Source organism: Cupressus sempervirens, chromosome 1, assembly GCF_028749045.1.
Source record: "Cupressus sempervirens isolate cs-2001-9-10 chromosome 1, ASM2874904v1, whole genome shotgun sequence".
Lineage (NCBI taxonomy): Eukaryota > Viridiplantae > Streptophyta > Pinopsida > Cupressales > Cupressaceae > Cupressus > Cupressus sempervirens.
The window spans coordinates 534,472,777-534,478,776 of NC_143118.1; positions in this window are offsets into that span (position 1 = coordinate 534,472,777).

Consider the following 6,000-nt stretch of genomic DNA (forward strand, 5'->3'; position numbering starts at 1 on the left):
GACATCACCAAAACAAATTACATCATCACCTTAGTCCTATGCAAGTAACTGGGAAGCAATCCAAAGATAACTGATCAAAGACTCAAAGGTTACACCAGAAAAGTCACATCATTCACTTCAATTCCACACAAGAGAAACAAGACAACTATCAACAACCAACAGATCAAACTCATCGAAGAAGATATGTGACTACATCACAATGGTTATGTATAAAGGATTAGATACATAACATCATCATAGAACAAACTCCCCAAGCCTCTAATAAACATCCTAACTAGTCAAAGTACTAAGACAAACCCAAAACCCACAACAGTGAATCACATGTCACATAAAGTACATACAAAAGTAACTTTCATAACTCATTAGGTTTTGAAAACATAAAAGTTCAATTTTCACTAAAGGTTTCAAGTTTCCATTTTGTTTTTAAGCACAAGATTCAATAAACAAGTAGGGTTTTAGTTTTCATCTTTTCAAACATGATAGATTGATAAGGTTTTCATTTACAACTAGGGTTCTAATTTTCATTACCAAAGCATCAAAACTAATAAGGTTCTCGAATTATCAAAAGATGTAATCAATTTCCCCTAATAGTAAAAATCATTTTCATATAAAAATCACCTTAGTCCTATACAAACAACTGGGAAGCAATCCAAAGATAACTGATCAAAGACTCAAAGGTTACACCAGAAAAGTCACATCATTCACTTTAGTTCTACATAAGAGAAATTGGACAACAATAACTATCAACAAATCAAACTCATCAAAGAAGACATGTGACTACATCACAATGGTTAAGTATAAAAGATCAGATACATAATATCATCATAGAACAAACTCCCCAAGCCTCTAATAAACATCCTGACTAGTCAAAGCACTAAGCCAAACCCAAAACCCACAATAGTAAATCACACATCACATAAAGTACATACAAAAGTAACTTTCATAACTCATCAGGTTTTGAAAACACAACAGTTCAATTTTCACTAAAGGTTTTCAAGCTTCCATTTTGTTTTTAAGCACAAGATTTGATATACAAGTAGGGTTTTAGTTTTTGTCTTTTCAAACATGACAGATTGATAAGGTTTTCATTTAAAACTAGGGTTCTAATTTTCATTACCAAAGTATGAAAACTAATAAGGTTCTTGAATTATCAAAAGATGTAATCAATTTCCCTAATAGTAAAAATCATTTTCATATAAAATTGAATTGTCAAGTAAAACCAAGTTTACTAAAATAATCGTTTTCCCAATTTCAATTATTGATTTACTTTCCAAATTTGTTTTATTATTTATAAATTTTCAATTTAAATATTATTAAAACTCAATAATAATCAATTAAATTATTAATGATATTAATTGTTTATTATTAATAACATAATTTAGATTAAATTTTTAACAAGAAAGACAATTTCCATCTATTAATAAAATAATAATAATTATTAACAATGATAATATTTATATCATTTAATAATCTAATAATAAAATATTTATCAAAACATTTAATAAATTTAAATAACATCTATTAAGAAAAAACATACTATAAACAAAAAAATTAATCAAAAAAATTAATTTAATTAAATAATAAATTTTAAAAAATAACATAAAAATGTGGAACCCATGATCACAGCCTGCGGGCTCACGTAGTCCCTAGCCTGCAACAACAATCGCGTGCTGATTGTAAGCAAACGTAGGCTGCCGTAGCAGTTGCGGTCTGCTTATAGCAGCCACACACTGCTAGGCAGTTGATTGTAGTACGACCAAGGGGAAAGGAAAGGGGAGGTGGGTGGGGGGTTGGTGGCCCCACCCACCATTAACATTAACATTAATTTTAATTTCATTTTATTTAAAAATAAAACAAATGGATTCAACCCACCCACCCACACACCCCCCCCCCACCGAGAAAAAAAAAAAAGATATGCATTTTCATGAACAAGGGTTTTAGATTCAATTCATATATAGAGGTTTTTTGAAAATAAAGAATAATCAATTCATAAAAAAATTGAATTTTCTCTTATAAACCCACATCCCAATTTTTAACACAACCAAAAACAAAATCCCCGAATTCATCAAACAAGGGTTTCAAAACTAAACTTCATTTATAGATGTTTCTAAAATGAAGAACGATAAAATCACATACAAGGGTTTTTAATTCAATTCAATTCAATTCTAAAGACAGATTTGCAAACAAGGAGAAGATAGAAAAATCAAGAATGAGCAACTACTGCACAAACCCACAAGATCCTACCTGGATTTGATGCCAAAACAACAAACGCACAAAATATGCAAGAATTTCCTTCTCTTTCAAAAACCCTCTTCTCAAAAATTGGTTCTTCCAAACCTGTGTGTGGAGAAATGAGCTCTAATTCTCTAATAAAGAGTTTTTCCCCAATTTAGGGCTTTGATTGTGCAATCACACGAAAAGCCCATTTTTCTTTATTATTTTATTATTTTAGTTTCAAGCACAAAATTTATGCAATTTAATTAAAATAAACTTTATTAAAATAATGCTTTCTCTCTCTTATTAAATCATGAGACACTTTTAATATAATATTTATTAATTAACCAATAACATTATTTAGAGTTTATTTTTAAAATAAAACTCCTAAATAAATTATTATTAAATTAGATAAATATAAAATGTCGAGATTAGAACTTTAATAAAATCTTTTAAATTTAATAAATTTCTCAATTAATTAAATATACTTAAATATTGAACTTTCTTTATAAAATTTTTATTAAATTAAATCAATAAATTATCTTTTAATTTGATTTAATTACAACCAAAAATCACACCAGACCCACAAGACTAAATACAACAACTCAACTGAAGTCAAAGAACATAATCAAACTCCAAGGTCAAAATCATAATTCTCATCACTTGACAAATTTGAAAGGTAAACAACTCAAATACATGTCCTACTTTCTAGGACAATTGGCTTAGGTTAGGATTTGGACTCAAGAATTATATCCCTACTTATACCATTGAGATATTGTGATAGGGTATGCTCATCTTGGCAATTCAAGGAAGTCAATACCTGGTACTTGCAATTTGTATAAAATCCATGCATGTACACACATATATATTCTAAACTAAACAAGCAATGGTAGGGAGTGGTACATCATAAATATTCCAACTAACAAGTGACTATGACTCCCTCCCTCAACCACATTAGGAATGTCAATCATAAAGTAAAACATACATCTATACCATATACATGCAAGTATGGGGTAAGTATCCATAAAATTACATATAAATAATTCATCTAACTAATCATCATGAGATAATAGAAATCGCTAAATGAACATACATATATCATCATTGAAGTAATCCTAAACACATGAAATAACTAAGTAACTCAACACATATATCAAATAAATATGAACTAACATTTAATCAAATTTGGTAACCAAGTATTGCTAATCATAAAACATAACCATAAAACAAGCCTAAAATAATTTGACAATACAATAAGAAAAATTAACCAGGGGTAGGCATTACATCCACTCCCCCTAGACTTAGGCTTACTCCTAAAATCCTACAAGAAAGATAAAACTAAAGCACTCACTATGTAGGTCCCATGGAACCCTTTCTCCTTGTAGGAGGATAAGACTCCACTGAAAACATCTAAGTAAGAACAACAAAAAAGATTATAAAGTCAATCAAAGGCATTCCACCATAAACCATAGTCACAAGAAAACATGTTTAAAATCCAACTCAAGAATTATACAAGTTTCACCTTTTTCTATGCTTCAAGAAATCAAATCTAAATTTTCAAGTGTCCAAGTTATGAAAGATACATAACACTGTTCAAGTTTCACTTCACTTTAACTAGTTTAAGTATTTCAAGTTTGCAATAAATACATATAACAATTCAAGTTTTGTTTTCAGTTACTAGTTTGAGTGTTCAAGTTTATAATATATACATATAACTATTCCAATTTTATTTTTTAGTTAACTAATTATCAACTAGTGGCATTCCAATATACCTAGAACTCCTAATGTAGAAACTCGGGCTTTGATACCATATATAATGCCCCACTAGGGAACCCAAAAGAAATTAACCTAAAGTTTCACTAAGTTTGTCAAAAAAATTTTTTTTGAAAGATAATAAACAATAACATATATAATATAGTGGAAGCAACAATCACAAGAGATAAAATAACAGAAGCAATAACTCACATACATACAACCATCATAAACAGATTACATCTCTTAAGGTTCTGTGATGTTGAATCACATTTAAGTTTTATTAATACTAAATCCAATACACAACATAACCACATCAAAGAATAATCACATGTACAAATCCATTTAAATAATATACAATTATGTCGAATGCCTCTTGGCATAAACATAACGCATAATCATCCACTTTACAAGTCACAGGGTATGAAAAGCTCAAAGAATATACATCATCAATAATATATAACATCTCATAAGATCTATGGTAATCAACTACAATGCAATAGAGTATAACCATCCAATAGAAAGCACAATAAAAAAGAAAGGATCAACCACACAAACACATCCACCAACGACATCCATCTATTAGATCTCAATGGTATAAGAAAAATGCACTACCATCTGACCTTGTGGAACTAAATGACCAACTCCCACCATGCTGAGGAGATAAACCTAAGTCCCATACAGATATCATAACACAAGTCAAATCAAACATCTAGGTCAAGGAGGACCTGAAAGCAATCTAACTTAAGGTACCAAGACACAAATGACATCTAAACCCAGATGCAACACAAACACGTAGGAAATCTACTATGTAACTAGGCATGTGTCATCGCATGAGCCAACTCTCAGGTTATCCTAGCAACCTCATTGGACTTCAGCCCCCTAGTGTCTTTATGCAACATCAATATCCTTTCATACAAACAAGGCATACTACCGAGTCAACTCTAATGTTACCTTAGCAGTCTCTCAGGACTCCGACCCCCTAGTGACTTTATGTAGCATCAATATCTTATTAATTTATTTTAACCCCATTTAATGAAATGTTATCACTTATTAAAACAACCTATAATGGGTTACTGAGGTAGCCACTTAAGGCTCCAACCTCCATTACAAGCCACTTCCCAACATGACATATAGATAACCTACCCTAAGCTCAACAAAACCAGAAGGTCTCATATGACCATAGATCACACATTAGTTCTTAAACAAGCAACTGGAAAGTACTAAAATATCACTGATCAAAATCACATATTTCACCAATATAATTATCCTAAAAGGACTTAACCAAAATCAAGTACACATATACCAACTCATGATATAACATGACATCACCAAAAAAAATCACATCATCACCTTAGTCCTATACAAGCAACTAGGAAGCAATCCAAAGATAATTGATTGAAGACTCAAAGGTTACACCAAAAAAGTCATAGCATTCACTTCAATTCCACATAAGAGAAACTGGACAACGATAATAACCAACATATCAAACTCATCAAAGAAGAAATGTGACCACTAATCATAAAACATAACCATAAAACATGCCTAAAATAATTTGACAATACAACAATAAAAGTCAACTAGGGGTAGGCATTACATTCCTCATCTTTCACATTAGCTAAGATCACACCCAAACCCATGATTTGCAAGTTTCAAGGAGTGCCCAAGAAGTCACACTCCATGGATTTGCACTTGAAAGGGAGAGATATTGAATATTGCTAGACGTTATACAAGAGATGAACTGGATATGATCAATGATTAGATTGAGAATATACAAGCCGGTAATAAGGTCATGTTATCTATGTATGAGGATATCCAAGATATGTAGAGAAGAACACACGCTCGAATATTAGAAGCAGATAAGTACTATAGTGTGACCAGTTTAGAGCTTTCCAAGAAAAAATCCAAAAGAAAACTACACTTAGTGGAAACTAATGAATAATAATTTTGAGCATCATTTCAGGTAGTGTCCTTCGAGGAAGATGTCAAACACATTTTCAAAACCAAGGAGACATTGAAGGAGTTGGGATCTGA